At 40.6% G+C, this 20,251-nt stretch overlaps 1 long non-coding RNA gene across 1 annotated transcript; it reads right to left on the bottom strand.

Annotated features, from left to right (window-relative positions):
• Positions 1-2,569: 2,569 nt before the first annotated feature.
• On the bottom strand, positions 2,570-18,687 carry LOC106994373 (uncharacterized). Its single transcript, XR_013407978.1, has 2 exons — positions 18,515-18,687; positions 2,570-5,377 (listed from the first exon to the last, which is right to left on the bottom strand). It is a non-coding gene; the product is annotated as an uncharacterized LOC106994373 (long non-coding RNA).
• Between the last annotated feature and the right edge of the window lie 1,564 nt (positions 18,688-20,251).

The raw sequence follows: 20,251 nt of genomic DNA, 5'->3' as shown, positions 1-20,251 counted from the left end.
TAGCACGGTCTCCAAAAATAACCAGGACATCCTACATGTTTAGAAGATGTTTCCATATTTCTTCATGCTTGAACAAAGAAGTCCGTCCCTCCCTTCTGCAGGAGACTGCACTGTACGCTGGTCCTGCAGATGGATTTGCCAAAATACTCTTACACTAGCCTGATCAAGAACGTAAGAAATCAACATCTTGGGAATATGATTTCTACTAATAGATACATAGCTACTATATTAGATTCCTAGGGCTGCTGTAACAAATGGCCACAAACTGAGTGGTTTAAAATAATAGAAACTTATTCCTTCACAGTGAAGGGGCCAGAAGTCTGGAATAAGGCAGGGCTGGTTTCTCCTGGAGGCTAGAGGAGAGAATTTGCGCCATGAGCTTCTGGTGGTTGCAGGCAACAAGTGGCATTTCTTGGCTTATAGATGCATCACTTCAATCTCCGCCTCCATCTGCAGTGGCCTTCTTCATATGCTTCTCTGTAACCTCTTGTCGTTTTTGTTTTTGTTTTTGTTTTTGTTTTTGAGACGGAATTTTGCTCTGTCTCCGAGGCTGGAGTGCAGTGGCGTTATCTCACTGCAACCTCTGCCTCCCAGGTTCAAGTGATTCTGCTGCCTCAGCCTACCGAGTAGCTGGGATTACAGGCGCGTGCCAGCATGCTGAGCTAATTTTTATATTTTTAGTAGAGACAGGATTTCGCCATTTTGGTCAGGCTGGTTTCAAACTCCTGACCTCAGGTAATCCACCCACTTCAGACTCCCAAAGTGCTGGGATTACAGTCATGAGCCACTATGGCAGGCCCCTCTCTTCTTTTTAAAAGGACACCAGTAATTGGATTTAGGACACAGCCTAAATCCAGGATGATCTCATCTCTAGATCTATAATTTAATTACATCTGAAATGTCCTTATTTTCATACAGGTCACATTCTAGGGTTCCAAGTGGACATAAATTTTGGGGGACACTATTGAACCAACGGCATAAGTGCATACATATACATTATATATTCCTGTGATCATAGACATGTAAAGAATAAAAATCCTATTTTTGTCCTTTGTTGCTTTTTTAAGGGACCCTGCTAGCATGGCAAAAGAAAACTTCTCACATACATAAAATTCAAGAAAAAATTTTAGCGATTACATTTTAATGTATTTGATTTTATGTAGTGTTACTTTATTTCTTGCTACACTATTTTCAGAATCTTATTTGGAATAAAACAAATTAAACTAAAAAAGGGTAAAGAATAAATGGATGGCTCTGCTCATTGACTAAATTCTAAAATAGTCTTAATAAGATAACACTCATCAATTTGAATAACACTTTTTACTACTTGAAGCATACACAAATTTGAAAATTGCTTTAAAAATAGTTCAATGTGCTGGGCGCGGTGGCTCACGCCTGTAATCCCAGCACTTTGGGAGACCGAGGCGGGCAGATCACAAGGTCTGGAGATCGAGACCATCCTGGCTCACCCGGTGAAACCCCGTCTCTACTAAAAATACAAAAAATTAGCCGGGCGTGGTGTTGGGCGCCTGTAGTTCCAGCTACTCAGGAGGCTGAGACAGGAGAATGGAGTGAGCTCGGGAGGCGGAGCTGACAGTGAGCCGAGATTGCACCACTGCACTCTAGCCTGGTCGACAGAGCGAGACTCCTCCTCAAAACAACAACAACAAAAGTTCAATGTGCTACCGATCATTTACTAATATAGAATTTGCGTATGAAATATGGGCTGTGCCAATTGCTATACATGTACACTGGAAGTTACTAACAACCCATGCTTTTGTGAGATGTTTTTAGAACGATGGTTCTCAAATGGGAGCAATTTCATACCCCAGGAGACATTCAGCAATGTCTAAACACATTTTTTGGTTTCACAACCTGTGGGGGAAAGGTGTGTGCTAGGGCCACGTAGTGTGTAGAGGCCAGGGATGCTGTTCAACATTTTACACTGTGCAAGACAACCCCACCACGAAGAGCTGCATGACCCGGAATGTCAAGAGCTCTGAGGGTGAGAAATCCTATCTTAGATCTGTACTGAAGCATTTTCACTCCTCCAGCCTTCCTCTCATTCCTCTTATGACCAGTGATATCCACTGTTGAATCACTAGCTTGAATCAAAGTACAAACTGCTCCGAATGACTGCACCTAACACTTAAGCTTTATTTCCACCATGAGTTTAGCTGGTTTTTATCCAAAATCAAAATGCAAATGCACAGGACATACACTAATCATTATTTTTAAATGACCAGAACACCTGGTATGTAGAGTAGGCAAGATTTTCCTTCTCTCCCAAGTGTCTCCTAGGAATTCTAAGGAAAATCATATTATATGCATGCTCAGGTATTAAACAGATCCTTATGCCTCATACGTCTACCCTCACTCCCTTCCTCCATCCCATGTTTTAGAATGGTGATTAACAGCTTGCACTTTGGAGTCCCAAAATCTAATTCGACTCGGATCCACTCCTTTCTACCTGCTTGTCCTTTGACAAATGACATCATTTGACATAATGACATCATTTGACTCATAAGGACAGCAATACTATTTACTGTAAACATTAGAATTTGTTATATTTATTTTCATTTTGCTCATAGACAATATGCTGAATCCTGCTCTTTAAGGATGCTAACATGCTTTCGTGTGTGTGTGTGTGTGTGTGTGTAATTACATTTGACACCTTCCCAACAACCTTGTGAATCAGGTAGGTAAAGAACTGATACTTGTATTGTGTCAATAAGGAAACTGGGGCTCATGGAATTAAATTGACCTGTCCCAGATTGCTCAGGCAACCCAGAACCTCTGCTTTCCAACTCCTACTCCAGAACTTGCCCTTGACCCAGATGCTCTTGAGTATTGCTGGGCTGGAAAACTACGTGATGTAAGGCAGTGATTTATTCAATTCCTATCTGAAATCCTATGTCTGGCCAATAAACTAAGATGCATCAGGCTCAAGTGAATTCATGTCCATTTGGAAACTGTTTACCCAACAGAGCTAGAAGTTTAAAAATATTGGAAGATAGAGTATCCTTCTGTCATCTAATCACTGTTTTACACTTCATGATGCATGTGAGTAATGAGCTGGAGGACTTCAGCTGCTGCTTTGATCATTTGTTCTTTTGTGGCTTCCACCTTATAATAAGCCTGCCTCTGAGACAGGTATTATTAATTGCATATTGTTTTGTGTTTCTAATGTTTCATTTCACTGATTCCTGTTTCTCTTCCCCTCTTGGTTTTAAGATCCCTGCTGTTTTTAATATTTAACCATTTCTTCACAGGCATCTTTTTAATCCAGCTTAACTTTGGACATGAATTGAAGTTGACCAAATTGCTTGCTACAGTCTTGTCAGCATTTCTGTATTCAGAACTGTTTGTTGACTCAGTTGCAGTGATATAGATTTTCCCACACAGTCTGTTTGACATTTGCAAGTCCAGTCTGCACCAACTTCTATTGTATTAAGCAAATAACCATACTGCACTGAAATTCCACTCATTGTTAACTCTAAAGCAACAGGATTTTCTCCAGTTCACCAACAGTCAAACCTATTGTTATCATAAAACCCTCTCCAGATGAAAACTGAAAAGAATCATATGACCCAGAAAAAAGATTAGCCTTCAGGAAGTCTTTGGGTTTTGCCATTTTTGTCAAAATATCCCCAGAGGCAGTGGAAAATAATAAAGTAAAACCTATTTTTGGAATAAAGCCCATTTCAAAATAGAGTCTACAGACTTTCAAATTTGCAAGACAGGACTTCTCAAAATGAAAGGCACAAAACTGGGCTATGGTAAACCCAAAGGGACCAGAAGCAATTCAAAACAAGGGATTTAGTAACTTTTAATTGCCTCATTTTCAATTCAAAAGGGAGTGTAAGTATTGATATTATGCTATAGCTCAATTGCACAGACCAATCAGCTAGTTTGCTGTGACACAGGAATCCTCAGAGATTCGTCATTACCCAGGATTTCTGTCATTTCAGATGAATTTTCCACCTTGTTGGAAACAACACGCTGTACTTCCCCAATCTTCTTTTTCTATGCTTCTATCTGGGGAGACTGATTTAAATTATAGTGTTCCAAATAAAGTCTGAGTAGGAAACAAACCCAGTATTTTTTATATATGAAAAGGCAGGGTGTAAAAAGCTTTTTCTAAGGACACAAGGTATTTGTTTACCAGAAGGAACACAAAAGTTTATGTCTCAAGATTGGAACGTAGGCAAAACCGTAAAACCTGAATTATAAAAAATTAGAAAATAGTGAATAAAAATAGCTAATAAATTGCCAAGATTTATGTCCCAGTACCAGCTGCTGGGATTCCAAACCAGTTCCAGAGATGCTGGGGTTCTCAGGACACTACTTCAATTAGAGAGCTGTATGGAAACAGGATCGAGTGTGCACCCTTCTGGTCCACAACATCTCCTGAGGCTTCATGGATAGAGGAGGCGGCAGCACTAACATTCTTCACTTCGAATCATTAAGAATAACCAAATATTCCATATTGGTCTGTTTGTATATTAGCTATCTGTCATTGCATAATAAATTACCACAAAACTTAGTGGCATAAATCAGTAACAACCATTCATTACCCTACTGTGATATCCAGCTTCCAGGATGGCTTACAGAGATTCCCACTTCCTAGTTTTCACACCCTTCTGCAGTCCACACTTACGTTGACTATGACTGACATGTGCAGCCAGTTAGATCATATGGAAAAGACAACACGTGACTCCCAATGTTAGGTCATAAAAGACGTCATTGTTTCCATATTTTCCCCTCTCTTGGATTCCTTCTCCTGGGAGAAGCTGGCTACCATATTGTGAGACACTCCAGCAGCCTGAAGAGGGATCCATAGGGAGAAATCAAGTTTTCCTGCCAATAGTCAGTGAGGAACTGAGGTCTCCTTAACATCCACATGAGGGAGCCATCTTGGAAGCAGATCACCCAGTTCCAGTCAAGCCTTCAGGTGACCACAGCCCCAACCAATATCTTAACTGCGATATCAGACACCTTAGCCAGTAACACCCAGTTAACCCCCTCATAAATTCCTGTTTCACAGACACTGGGGGGAAAGTGTTTATTTCTTTAAGCCACTACATTTTGGAATAATTGGGTATGCATCAATGAGTAACTACTACAGTAGCCTGCATATTTGGGAGTGGCTTATCTGAATGGTTCTGATCCAGGGTTTTTTGCAAGGTTGGCAAAGCTGCAGTTTTTTGAAGACCTAACCATCTGATGGATCTGTTTTTACTATGTCTCACTTATATGGCTGGCAAGTTGGTGTTGGCTGTTGATGGGAAGCCTCAGTTTCTCTTCCTGTCATCTCTGTGCAGTCAGCTTTGGTGCCTTCACAATGTGCAGGCTGGCTTCTCCCAGGGTAACTGAGCTGAGAAAGAGATCAAGGAGGAATTAGTACAGCCTTTTAGGACTGTGGAGGTTAATTTTGTGGCAACTTGACTGGGCTAAAGAATGCCTAGATAACTGGAAAGACATGATTTCTGGATGGGTGTGTGAGGGTGCTTGCAGAAAAGATTAGCATTTAAATTAGTAGACTAAATAAGAAAGACCCATCCTCACCAACGTGGTGGCCAGGCATCAACTAATCCATTTGTGGCCCAAATAGGAAAAACAACAGCAGAAAGGGTGAATTTGTTCTATTTGAACTGGGACATGCATGTTCTGCCTTCAAACATCAGCAATCCTGGTCCTCAGACCTTTGGACCTGGCCTCAATTACCATTGGATTTCCTGATTCTTCAGCCAGAATACTGCAAGTCGTGGAACTCCTTTGCTTCCATAATCACATGAGCTGGTTTTCATAATGATTTTCCCTCTCTCTCCAGATAGATAGAAAGAGATAGATAGAAAGATACAGATAGATATATGTATAGATCTGTCTCTCCAAATATATGTATCTGAGTGTTTGTATATACATGTATGTTATATAGACACATATACATAAAATATATATATACATATATATAATATATGTAACACATTATTTGTTCTGTTTCTCTAGAGATCCTTGACTTTTACAGATTTTGTTACTGAAGGTAGTTCTAGGGAAACAGTTTTAAGGATGAGTTTTATGAATTGGTTTTGTGGTGTCTAATTGGCTCTTGTAATCTGACCTGATTTCAAGTTGCTAAGGACTCTTTAAAGTAGTAAAGAGAGCATGATAGTTCATGGTGTAAACTTTATAAAGATATCCAAAATATCTGCAGTGGATATCACTAATCAACCACTTAGAAAAAGCAGAGTGAAGTGACTTAATATAACAATTTTGCACATTTTTTGAAAACGACACAATTCAATGGCATTGTTTGCTTATTCCTAACATCACTGAGCAAATGGGGGAAAAAAAAAAGTATGAGCTCAGGAATTCTAATTTCCACCTCAAGCACCACATAAATGACCTAAGAACTTCCAGATGTTTCTTGAAGGAGATCCTTATCTTCTGTTACTACAGGGTTGAAATTACTGAAAATCAAACTCAGAATCTTATCCTGTGATTGGCTGGATTACAACACAAGTTGAACTCCTAGCCTTAAAGTAGGGTGTCTACTGTTAAAGTGAGAACATTGACTGGGAAAGAATGAAAGAATGAGATCCCGTAAGTTGAGATGAAGATGTATAAGGAGAACATAATGAAACTGGGAACATTGAGCCCCTAAATTCTTTTTTTTTTTTGGTAGCGTCTCTCTCTGTCACCCAGGCTGGAGTGAAGTGGCACAGTCTCAGCTCACTGCAGCCTCTGCCTCTTGGGTTCAAGCGATTATCCCACCTCAGCCTCCCAAGTAGCTGGAACTACAGGTGCACACCACCACACCAGGCTAATTTCTGTATTTTCAGTAGAGATGGGATTTTGCCATGTTGGCCAGGCTGGTCTTGAACTCCTGACCTCAAGTAATCTGCCTGCCTTGGTCTCCCAAAGTGCTGGAATTACAGGCATGAGCTATGGTGCCCTGCCTGAGCCCCTAAATTCTGATAAGTCTTCTTTGCCAGTGGACGAAGTCTCCCTACTCACAGTGGCAGAGGCTTCTCCATTCACAAGGGCTTGGCCTTTCTACTTCCCTTTGAGGATAGTAATTTTGTATTGCCTGAGGAAACGGTAATGTCCTCCCCTGAGGCAGTTGCCCTGCAAGACAGTACTGATACTCTTCATGACCTACGCTCATCACCCCTCATTGCTTCTAGACACATAACCAGGCTCAAGTCCCAGAAGATCCCTAAAGGTGAGGCGAAAAGTGTAATTCATGGGGAGGTGTACTACACTCCAAAAGAACTTACTTGAATTTTCTAATTTTTATATGTAGAAATTTATGGGACGCGTGTGAAAATGGATATTAATACAGTAGAATAATATTGGGAGGAACATACATTTGGATCAGGTCAAACTTATTAATATGTACTCAATAAGAAGACATTTTACATTAAATGTTGCAACTCAAGGAGTTAGAAACAGCTCTTAGAGTTTGGCTGGTTGGTTGGTTGGAACATGGAACAAAAGACAACCCACAGTGAACACATTGCAAACATGCAACCTCTCTTGGTTTAATATAGGAAAGGGATTCAAAGATTTAGGGATATTGGAATGTAGAGCGGATTTGTCATTTGAGACTTAGACCCCCAGGGAGGGTCCAGAGGACACTACTTTCACCAATTCTTTGAGAAATAAATTTGTGAGGGGAGCCCCAGTAAGTTCTCTATAGGCGAGACCTGACAGTGGGAACTACAGACCTTGATTAGAAAATGTAAATGCAATGGGAGTAATTGGAACCTAGGAGGGCAGAGGCTAAGGGGAAGACTCAGTTGCCAGTGCCAAGGTGGGCAGTGGCTACCATAATGGACAGCAAAGTTAAAGCAGCAAACAGAGCAGTCAGATCTGTGCAGATATGTGGTGTTGGCTAGTTCATCATGGTGATGCTAGAGATGAAATAGATGGAAATCATACCCAAATTTTATTTGATCTGTATAAGGAGAAAAATTCTAGATGAACTGAACAAAAGCCTAACTCAAATCATAAAAACAGAGAATCACAGCCCCTGCATCAAGTCTCAGAATCAAGCCAGTTTGCAGACCCAGAACCTCTTTAATAAAGCAAAGGCTAGGTCCCTTGAGGAAGAGCCCTGGGACTGTACATCTTCCTCCCAGCCTTCCCCACAGAAACCTCCAGCCTTTTAAAAAGGTAACTGTGTGTGGGAAAAAGGAAAATGTCAGAACTTTGGGGGACTTCCGGACACTGGCTCTGAACTGTTAACTGATTTCAGAAGAGCCCAAAACATCGCTGTGGCCCTCCAGTCACAGTAGGGGTTAGTGGTGATCAGTTACTTTTAGCTCAGGTTCATTTCACGGTGGGTCCAGTGGATCCCTGAGCCCATCCAGTCATTATTTCCCCAGTTCCAGAATTGATCATTGGAATAGACACACTCCGAAGCTGGCAGAATCCCCACACTGGTCCTCTGACCTGTTGACTTAGGGGTATTATGGTGGGAATGGCCAAGTGAAAGTCATTATGACTGCCTCCACCTGCAAAAAGAGTAAATAAAAAACAGTACCCTGGAGGGATTGCAGAGATTAGTGCCACCATCAAGGACTTGAAAAATGCAAGTGTGGTGATTCCCATCACGTCTCCATCTAGCTGTCCTGTTTGTCCTATGCAGAAGACAGTGAATTTCTACGTGCTCACCCAAGTGGTGACTCCTATAGGAGTTGTTGTATCAGACGTGATTGTATTGCACGAGCAAATTAACATATCCTCTGGTACCTCGTATGTAGCTATTGATTTGGAAAATGCCCTCTTTTCCCATCTTTGTCCATGAGGTCCACCAGAACAGTTTGCTTTCAGCTGGCAAGGGTAGCAATACTCCTTCACCATCCTGCCTCAGGAATGCATCACCTTTCCAACCCTAGGTCATAATTGAATCCACAGAGATCTTGACTGCCTATCCCTTCTGCAAGTTACCACGCTGGTCTATTACATTGATAATATTATGCCTATTGCACCTTGTGCGTGAGAAGTAGTAACTACTTTAGACTTATAGGTAAGACATTTGAGCATCAGAAAGTGGGGAAAAATCCAGTGATAATTCAGGAGTGTTCCAGCTCAGTAAAATTTTTAGGGGTCTTGTGATGTACAGCATGTCAAAATATCCCTTCTAAAGTGAAGGAAAAGTTGTTGAATCTGGCCCCTCCTATAACTCAGAAAGAAGCACAATGTCTAGTCGGCTTATTTGGATCTTGGAGGTGACGCATTACTCATTTGGGTGTCTCTCTCATCTGTTTACCAAGTGACCCAAAAAGCTGCTAGTTTTGAGCGGAGCCCAGAACAAAAGAAGGCTCTGTGACGGGCCCAGGCTGCTGTGCAAGCTGCTCTGCCATTTGAATCCTATTATCCAGCAGATCCAATGGTGCTTGAAATGTCAGTGGCAGAAAGGGATGCTCTTTGGAGCAGTGCAGGCCTTTAGCATTTTGGAGGAAGGCCTTGCCATCATCAGCAGATAACTACTTTCTTTTCCAGAGAGAGCTTTTGGCCTGCTACTTGACCATAGTAGAATTGGAACACTTGACCACAGTCCATCAAGTTAACCTGTAACATGAGCTGCTTTCCATGAACTGAATGTTATCTGACCCATCAAACCATAAAGTTGGACATGCATAGCAACACTATATCTTCAGATGGAAGTGGTATACACATGATCACGAGCCAAGCATACCTTGAAGGCACAAGCAATTTACGTGAATAAGTAGTTGGAATGCCCATGGTCCCACTCTTGCTACACTGCCCTTTCTCTCCCAGTCTGCATATATGGCCTCATAGGGAGTTCCCTACAATTAGTTGAAAGAGGAAGACAAATTCAGATCTGATTGAGAGACGGTCAACATGCAGGCACCACCCAGAAGTGGGTAACTGTAGCACTCAGCTACTCTCCAGGACATCCCTCAAAAACAGCAGTGAGGAAAATCTTCCCAGCAGGCACAACTTTGGCAAGTGTGCTTGGTTGTGAACTTTGCTTGGAAGGAGAAATGGCAAAATGTGAAAAATGACCAGTGGATCCTAGATGCAATGGCTACAGCCTCTGAATTGGGTATTAATGGGCTGTGGCTGGTGTTTGACAGAATGGTCAGAAACTTGAAAGAAAGATGATTGGAAAACTGATGTCAAGTAAATATGGGGAAGAAGTGTATGGAGAGATTTCTCTTAAAAGGCAAAAAATGTGAAGCTATTTGTGTCCCATGTGAATGCTCATCAAACGGTAACCTCACGAGAGAAGAATTTTAATAAAGTGGATAGGATGACCTTTCTGTGTATGTCAGTCAGCCCCTTTCCCACCTCTGTTATTGCCTGATAGGTTCATGAGGAAAATGGCCATGGCAGCGGAGATGAGCTATGCCAGGGCTCAGCACTACGTACTTCCACTCTCCAAGGCTGACCCAACTATGGCCACTGCTGGGTGGTCTTTGCTAGCAGAAGAGACCAACACTGAGGCCCCAAACAGCACCTTTCCTCAGGGTAATCAGCCAACTACCTGGTGGCAGGCTGATTACATTGGACCACTTCCATCATGGAAAAAGCAGTACTTTGTCCTTACTAGAAAAGATGCTCACTCTAGATATAAATTTGCCTGTACTGTATGCAATGCTTCTGCTAAAACTACCATCCATGAATTTACAGAAAGGCTTATTATTCAGCATTATGGTATTACACACAATGTGGCTTCTGATCAAGGAACTCACTTGCAGAGAAGTGCAGCAATGGCCCCATGCTCATGGAATTATTCACTGGTTATAGTACGCTCCTCACTATCATGAAGCTGCTGGCATGGTAGAATAGCAGAATGGCCTTCTGAGGAATCAGTTACAGTGCCAGCCAGGTGGCAATATCTTTCAGGGCTGGGACAATGTTCTCCAGAGGCTATATATACTCTGAGTCAGTGTTTAATATGTGGTGCCATTTCTCTGATAGCTAGGATTCATGGGTCCAGGAATCAAGGGATGGAAATGGGTGTGACTCCACTCACTATTCCCCACTAGAGACCCACTAGCAAATTTTTGCCCCATTTCCTGTGAATTTATGCCTTGTTGGCCTAGACATCTTTTTTTTTTTTTTTTTTTTTTTTTTTTTTTTTTTTTCCTGAGATGGAGTCTCGCTCTGTCACCCAGGCTGGGGTGTAGTGGTGCAATCTCTGCTCATTGCAACCTTTGCCTCTCAGGCTCAAGCGATTCTCATGCCTCAGCCTCCCAAGTAGCTGGGATTACAGGCACATATCACCATGTCTGGCTAATTTTTGTATCTTTAGTAGAGATGGGGTTTTACTATGTTAGCCAGAATGGTCTCAAACTCCTGACCTCAGGTGATCCACCCGCCTCAGCCTCCCAAAGTGCTGGGATTATAGGCATGAGCCACTGGCACCTGGCCAGACATCTAAATTCCAGGGGGAGAAATGTTTCCACCAGGAGACAAACAATGATGCTATTGGATTAAAAGTGAAGATGGACACCAGGCCACTCTGGGCTCCTTATGCTTCTGAGTCAACAGGCCAAGGAGGAAGTTACAATGCTGGTTGGGGTGATTGATCCAGACTGCCAAAGGGAAAGGTGACTGCTGTTCCACAACGGAGGTAAGGAAGAGTGTGTCTGGGATACAGGAGATTCCTTAGGAAATCTCTTAGTACTGCCATGTCCTGATTAAGGTCGATGGAAAATTATAACAACCCAATCAGGCATACCAACTAATAGACCAGACGCCCTAGGAATAACAACTGGAGTCACCCCATCAGGTAAAAACCAACTGAGGTGCTTGCTGAAAGCAAAGAGAATATAGAATGGGTAGTATTAAATAGAAGAAGGTAGTTATCAACATGAACTATAATCACATGACCAGTTACAGAATTAAGAACTGTAATTTTCATGAGAATTTCTTCCTTTATTGTTATAAATATGCCTGTGTGTATATATGCATATATTAAGCAAATATCTGTTTTTTTAAATCTCTTATGCCCTTATATAATGTTAGATGTATTGATTTTACAACAATATTCAAGCATTGTTAGTTCTACATCATAGTATTTAAGTTACAGAATATCAAGAGAAGAGTACACATCTCTCAAGGACTTTACTTTCTCTTTTGAGGGAGGGATAATTGTTTATTTTCAATCATACACAGGATAATTGCATCATGTTAGCTAGAATTATGATGTTATTGTCTTTATTTGGAGATTAAATGCGGTTTTATTATATGATAAACTAAGGAGATGTGTTTGAGTGCAAAGTTGGCAAGGGGTGGATATGTGATGGTTAATTTTATGTGTCAACTTGACTGGGTTAAGGGATGCTCAGGTAGCTGGCAAAATATTATTTTTGGGTCTATCTGTGAGAGTGTTTCCAGAAGAGATTATACACACACACACATACACACACACACACACACACGTATATGTATGTATATGTATATATATATAATATAATTATATATGTGATATAATTCTATGTATAGGCACCTATATAAACACATGCACATATATATCTCCTATTGATCCTGTTTTTCTGGAGAAGCCTAATACAATAACCTAGGGTCAAAGGATGCACATTGTTATTTCTATGACATTCTATTCATTAAAAGTAAGTTTCTGAGACATATTTTAGGTGAGGGGATTTAGATTCTACCTTTTGAAAAGAAGAATATCAAAGAATTTTTGTACATACTATAAGACCACCAGAGTTCACCGTCTGGCTACAAATTATTAACCTTCCTCTTGCATGCCAAATATATATATTCCCTTCAAAATTCCCCCCAAATCTTACTTATTACAGCTCAGACTCAAGTTCAAGGATTTGGGTATCTAAATCAAATCCTGCTTTAAGTGAAAGTCCTTCAATGTGGTTTCTTGAGTACAGCTCCTTCCTAACTGAAGACTTGTCAGCTAGAGAGAAATTGTCTTATCATACACCTATATATAATGGTGAGACAAGCCTGAGATAACCTGTGTAAATACTTTCAAAAATGGGTAGAGCAAGGAGACACACAGGAATCACTGGTCCATAGCAATTGTGAAATCTAGCAGGACACATATTAGCATTTCTTTGATCAGGAGTCAAGGCCTGACAATAACTCTTCGTAACTCTTCGCTCTGTCCTCTAAGTTCTTCACCTGAGTCATTTCTTCTTTTCCATGGAATATAGCTTGTGTTTTTAGCAGAATGGTATTCTTAGCCTGCTCCTTACCTGTAGAAACTTTGAATTTCAAAGTCTTCTTTTTAAATTGTACAGTTCCTGCACCTTGCAGTTCAAGCAAACAATGTTTTTGTTAATAAAATTATCTTAAAAACTTTGTGAGTCTCCTGTGATTCCTGTTGGTATTCACTCTGTTAGAAAAAGCCACACACACAAATGTGGAATTAGCCCTTCTCTGTCTTGGGCTTCTACTGCATGTGGTGAGGAACAATACTTTTTAAGCTTCTCAGAGGTGTCACTGTTTGAATGATTGTCTGAGGTACACATTAGATATTTCCAAGCTCTTAACAAAAGGTTTACAGCTACACCCTCAACTGCTTCTTCTTACCATGTTTTGTTGACAGCAGTCTAGATTTGATATTTGTCCTGGAGCCATTTTTAACTTTAGCATCATTTTACTATCTAGGAAGTTTAGTATTTTTAAAAGTAGCAATTTTCATCTCTCTTATGCTTCATAGACCTTTTAGTTTGTATCTCTTCTTTTCCATCTTACTATAAACAACAAGTAAAAGCTATGTGATGCCTTCAGCAGTCTGTCTGGAAATGTTATTAGCTAGATCTGACAGTTCCTTGGGTACACTTTGTACTTCAACAACACTTTCACCAGTTGACCAACTGGGGCAGGTATCCAGGAAAAGTTGAGTGCTTGTTTACCTGGCCAGTGTCCTGGTCTCACAAGCACTAAGAAAGTATGCTTATCCATCAAAGAAGGGAAATGGCCAGTAAAAATGCATGAAATAAAGTGATTTCCATGGCTGGAGAAGTGGGTGAGGTGGGTATGGTTTCTGAGGTCAATACTTAAAATTCTCTGTAATACCAACTAGTTTAAACATTGTGCTTTACAATTTCCAAAGCACTTTCACATGCATTTCTATGTGACTGTGCAGTATTTCTTTTGAGACAGTCATTGTGGATTACTGAATAATTGGATATTTTGGTAGGTACTTGTTTGCATGAGTCAGAAGCAAAGTTAGAGCTGATTAACATTCTATGAAATATTCTCAATAAACGTGAACATTGGAAAACAGAAAAATTGAGCAATACGCATATACATTTAATAAATGATACCTATTTCAATTCAATACGTTGGTATTAGATTCAGTCATTCAGTGTTGTTTTCAAAGCTCTGACCTCTCACGGAGAAGGCGGCAGTATATACAGCTCTCTATAATGCAAAGCAAAATATCTTCATATACACAACAGAGAAACTAACTGAAGTTTTACTGAAGTTCACTTAAAACATGAAGGAGAAAACTCCAGAATTAAACTCATTTTCCCACCATTTTTTCTAGGTTTTCCCCAAGGTATTTGTTTAATGATTAATGGCGGAGGAGTGGGACGTTATACCCCATGCATGCTGAGGAAAAGAGCAATGCAGCTAAAATAAGCAGATGAATGAAAAGGTAAGAATCAGACCAGCCTGCAAAGCAGGCTACAGTTTCACGGGCAAAAAAAATCTAAAACATGAGGGGGAAAAAAAAAAAGATGAGTTTAAAGAATGTAACTAAACACAGGATATGATACAGCCTACTGTACAGTGATTACAAATGAGATGATAAATGGGAGAATTGCCCATTTATTTTTTCAATGACTGTTTTAATGCACTCTGGTCAAAATGTAGTGATAAATAAAACACAAAATCTAGGAATAAAAAAGGAAGGGACATAAATTATTCTTATTTCTAAACATTGTCATTAGTTTTTAAATTGAAATTATATACAAATCATTCATGTGGTGTTTACAATGTCAGGAAAAAAATATCTTCTCTGCATCTGCTACATCACGTTCAAGTCCACTGTGTTGACATCAGAGAAATAAGACTTTGCAATGGGTGAAATTCAAACTTTTAAATCTCTAGAAAAATTAAAATTCAGATTTTGAAGTTAATTTCTTTCATTTCATAAGATGGATTTTTTTGTGTTTTTTCACATAAATGTAAGACTTCTATGGAAAGAAAAATAGTGAACAAGAAACTAGATGGTGTTCGCCTTGCTTCTCATGTAACTAGTGCCCTGCGGTAATCTGGGTGAGCTACGTCTGCACAAACACATATTTCTCCCTGAAAACAGCAAGAAAATTAGCAAGAAACTTAAACATATCTTATTTCCTGACCTCTGCTCTGTGTTGATTACTGAAAGAGAGGGGACTTTAAGAACATAAGATACGGCCCGGCGCGGTGGCTCATGCCTGTAATCCAGCACTTTGAGAGGCTGAGGCGGATGGATTACCTGGGGTCAGGAGTTCGAGATCAGCCTGGCCAACATGGTGAAACCCCGTCGCTACTAAAAATATAAAAATTAGCCTGGCGCGGTGGCAGGTGTTTGTAATCCCAGCTACTCGGGAGGCTGAGGCAGGAGAATCACTTGAACCCGGGGGGCAGAGGTTGCAGTGAGCCGAGATCGCACCACTGCACTCCAGCCTGGGCAACAGAGCGAGACTCCATCTCAAAAACAAACCAACAAACAAAACAAGATAAAAATATAGGATCCCTTTTTCTTCCCTTACAGGACTTCCCAGCGAGGGGAAAAGGAGACAAAGGGCACACTTGCCTTGGAAGCTGCCGACGGCTTCCCCTTCTCCATCCTGGGGGACTGTTTACTTCTCTTTGATAGAGCTGTTTCTCTGTGGATTACGTCAACATTTTGTGCTCCATCTCAGTAGTTTCCTCGGGCAGCACAGAAAGATGCTGAGTTATTGTGCTCACTAAATCATGACGCTCACACCCTGGATATTCTGTGTGAAGGCAAGAGGCACCCTGGGAGCCAGTGCAGCAGTTAGCTAACTTCTTTGGGGGTAATCACCACTTTCCAGAAGAGAATGGAAGAGAAAACATCTAACAGCCACTGAGCCACCTGTGCTCCACCCCAACCTGCTGCTAGAGTGACATTTTTTGAGGACAACAGTCGGCCACACTCCACGGTCCTGCATCTGGGAATGGATCCGGGCGTCTAGGCTGCAAGAGCCTCTGAGCCTCAGCATCCTTGCCTCATACACCTGCGATGTGCGTTCTTCCACTGACAAAAACAGATGGCGGTGTTTCAAGCCATCACCTCCAGCGGAAAGGTAGATGTGAACGCAGATGAGAAAAAGAGCCTGGAGAAAACTGCAGGAGTGAGAGGAGCCATTTGCGCTCAAAGTGAAATATGAGTGAAAACAGGTTCACACTGGAAATGTTCTGCAGATCAGTTAGTATGAAGAAGCAATAATTATAGAAGATGTATTGCAAATATTTTCAGTGCAAAAAAAAAAAAAGAGAACAACAATACTGTTTCCTTTCTGAAACGTGTCACACTGAAAGCTACTACATATCAGGATCACCTCACTCAAACATAGACTCTCAGGATTCAACTATTTAATCTGGACTCGAGTTTTCCCCCAAAATTCTTTTCACCATCTAGCTGCACAGTACAGAGCACATGAAAACATTAAACCTACAATTACATTGATAAACCGACCTTCAGGAGGCATCCCCTATACCTTAGCTATGGAGATGAGAGTATTTTTTAATTTATTAGATTGTAAAAATCTAATAACTTACAGAATAGAAATCATGCTTAAAGTTTACTTCAATAGAAAAAGCAGAACATGGAATTGCTGGATTATATGTTAGCACCAGTGTACACATATGTCCAAACTCACCAAATTGTATACATCATGTGCAGTTTTTAATAGCAATTATACCTCCATAAAATCAGAGAAAAAAGAAAAAAGGCAGAATGTGAAGAAAAAAGGGGGAAATGAAATGACTTAAATATATTTCCTGTAAAAATTGCAGTATCTTATGACATAACCAAATATTTGCTGTGACTTAGTCTGAGGCTTTGAAATGGATAAGGGCATGGTTAGTGCTATTCTGGTGCTAGGGTATGTTTCCTGTGAAAGGACCACCCTTCTCAGTGTGCTATCTTCCCCTGAAATGTGCTCCTGAAGTTAGATCACAGGACGAGTGGCCGTATATCAAAGTGAAGAGCGTAATCTCCAAAATAAAAACCCTTGTAAATATCAACCAGATGATTGCTCCCAGAAAGTTCTTTCCAGGATACAGAGGCACAAGACAAAGTCGATGCAAATACCGAAGAGAGATTTGATAAGACGATGGCAGAGGACCTGAAAAGACCAGTTCCTGCTGAGGACTTTTTCTCCATTTATTCAAGAAGCACGTGTAGTTATGTTTGTAGCCAGAAATGAAGACGGTGAAGCACCCAAGCAACCTGTGAGCCCACAAATGTGTGTCTGCAACTGTAAGTACCGCACTGGAAAAATATGCCAAGATGGGCAGCATGAGGGGCTTGATTTCAGTAGATTAGTCCTGCAAGCACAGACTGCCCTCAAAAAGAGCAAAGAACTGAGGCTATACCTGGACTATGATAGATTGCTAGTAAATGATAGGAAATTCATAAATACATAGATACGGTCATGTACTGTGTAAGGATGCTTCAGTCAATGCTGAACCGTGCATAAGACAGCAATGTTTCAACCAGATTACAAAAACGTATCTTTTCTGTGTTTAGATATACAAATACTTACCATTGTGTTACAGTTGCCTACAGCATTTCTTACGGTAACATGCCGTCCAGGTTTGTAACCTAGGAGCCATAGGCCGTACGGTACAGCCAATGTGTGCAGTAGGCTATATCACCAGGTTTGCGTTAAGTCCTCTGTCATGTTCACAAAATTACTAAATCACCTAATGATGCATTTCTCAGAATGGGTCCCTGTCATTAAGTGATGCATGACTGTATTTTGCAAGTCATACACTCTCTGTTACTTTCACCACTCGTCATTTCATCTTAACAACACCAGAGGGAGAGGCGGAAGCCAAATTCACACCAACATAAATATCCAGGCATCTTTTCTTACTCTCCCCACACAGTAGCCCCACGATAGATAAAACTGTTAAAACCATCCATGGTTGTTAACAACAACTATTCTACAATGGAACATGTTTTTGTTTTAATGGTCACATTGAGAGTGACTTCATCTCCTCCCCTCCCTTCCTCACTCTGATCCTTGAATGCCAAGCCCATCACCCCCAGGACCAGTGCACATGCTGTTTCCTCTTGCACACGAGCACTCTCCAGGCATCTGCGAAACTCCCTCCTTCAGTTCCTCAGGTGCTGTACAAATCTCTCCTACTAGAGGCTTTCCCCAGTCACTCAGTAAAATCATACCCGCTCCTGCCCCTTGCGACACTTCCTCTTTCTCTTTACTTATTTTACTATTCTCCAAATATGTGTTACCACTTGACAGGCTATATATATTTTTGTTTGCTTGTTTGCTATTGTTCTTACCTCCTAAAATGCAAGCTCCATGAGGGATGTCCTTCCGTTCAGTGCTGGATTTCCAGTTCCTGGGCACTTTCTTCCACCTGGCAGATTCTCAGTAATTCTGTGCTGAATAATTGAATAAAGTATTTAATTCTAATGTAATTAAAACTCCACTAAACTTCATGTTTTCTATCCTCCTCCACAAACTAGGAATGTGGTCATCTTTCTAAAGCACAGTTAAGATCAGGTTTCTCAATCCCCTGCACTGGTAATGTCAAAAGCAAACAGGGACATGAGTAACTTAGGAGGCTCCCCTAGGAAGACAGAGTCTAAATTCCTTAACCTAATTTGCAAGACTTTTAATGAATTTTTAATGATCTGCCTTTTGGGTGTATCTCCAGATTGATTTCCCACTATTTAATTATCACGTGTTAAAAGCATGGATTTTGGAACTTAATTTATTAGGTTCAAGCATTGTCCTCATCACTTATTACCTGTGTGTTTATAAAATTTCTGCAGTTTTGTTTTCTCAGCGGTAAAATGAGGATGATAATAGTATCCATCTTGCAATTTGTGTTTTGAGAAACAAGTTAAAATATGTAAAGTACTTAAGGAAAAAAAAAACCTACTAAATACATACCTAGACAGTGATCTAGCAGGTCAATTCCTAGGGATTTACCAAAGAGAAATGAAAATATCAGTTTACGAAGAGACTTGGACACATTTTCATAGCAGCTTTATCCATGATAGCCCCCAAATTGGAAAGAGCCCACATGTCCATGAATGGGAGAACAGATTTAAAAATCTGTAGTGATGCTGGCAAGGCTGTGGAGAAACAGGAACGCTTCTACACTGTTGCTAGGAATGTAAATTAGTTCAACTATTGTGCAAGACAGTGTGGCGATTCCTCAAAGACCTAGAGGCAGAATACCATTTAACCCAGCAATCCCATTACTGGGTATATATCCAAAGGGATATAAATCTTCCTATCATAGAGATACATGCATGCGTATTTTCATTGTGGCACTGTTCACAATAGCCGAGACATTGAATCAGCCCAAATGCCCATCAATGATAGAATAGATAAAGTACTAAATAAATAATGTACTAAAATGTAGTACATATACACCATGGAATACTGTGCACCCATAGAAAGCAATGAGATCATGTTTCTTGCAGGGACATGGATGAAGCTGGAAGCCATTGTCCTCAGCAAACTAACACAAGAACAGAAAACCAAACAACACATGTTCTCACTTATAAGTAGGAGCTGAACAATGAGAACACGTGGACACAGGGAGGGGAACAACACACACTGGGGTCTGTTCAGGGTTGGAGGGAGGGAGAGCATCACGATAAATAGCTAATGCATGCTGGGCTTAATACCTAGGTGATGGGTTGATACGTGCAGCAAACCACCATGGCACATGTTTACCTATGTAACAAACCTGCACGTTCTGCACATGTATCCTGGAACTTAAAATTAAATTAAATTAAATTTTTAAAATAATAATAAAAATAAAAATCTGTAGTATAGTCATACAATGGAATACTACTGAGCAATAAAAAGGAATGAACTATTGATACAGGCAACGACAAGGATGAATCTCAAAGACCTCATGCCCAGTGAAAGAAGCACTGCACAAAAGCAAACAGTGTATTGATAGAAGATTCTGGAGGAGAAAAAAATAATCATGGGAGGGGAAGAAAATCAGAGGAGTGCTTGCCCCTTAGAAAGTGGATTGAAGACTCACTGGGAAA

The sequence above is a fragment of the Macaca mulatta genome, chromosome 17 (assembly GCF_049350105.2).
Source record: "Macaca mulatta isolate MMU2019108-1 chromosome 17, T2T-MMU8v2.0, whole genome shotgun sequence".
NCBI classification, from domain to species: domain Eukaryota; kingdom Metazoa; phylum Chordata; class Mammalia; order Primates; family Cercopithecidae; genus Macaca; species Macaca mulatta.
The sequence above is the reverse complement of the archived record's forward strand: the minus strand, read 5'-3'. Positions and strand labels throughout refer to the sequence as shown.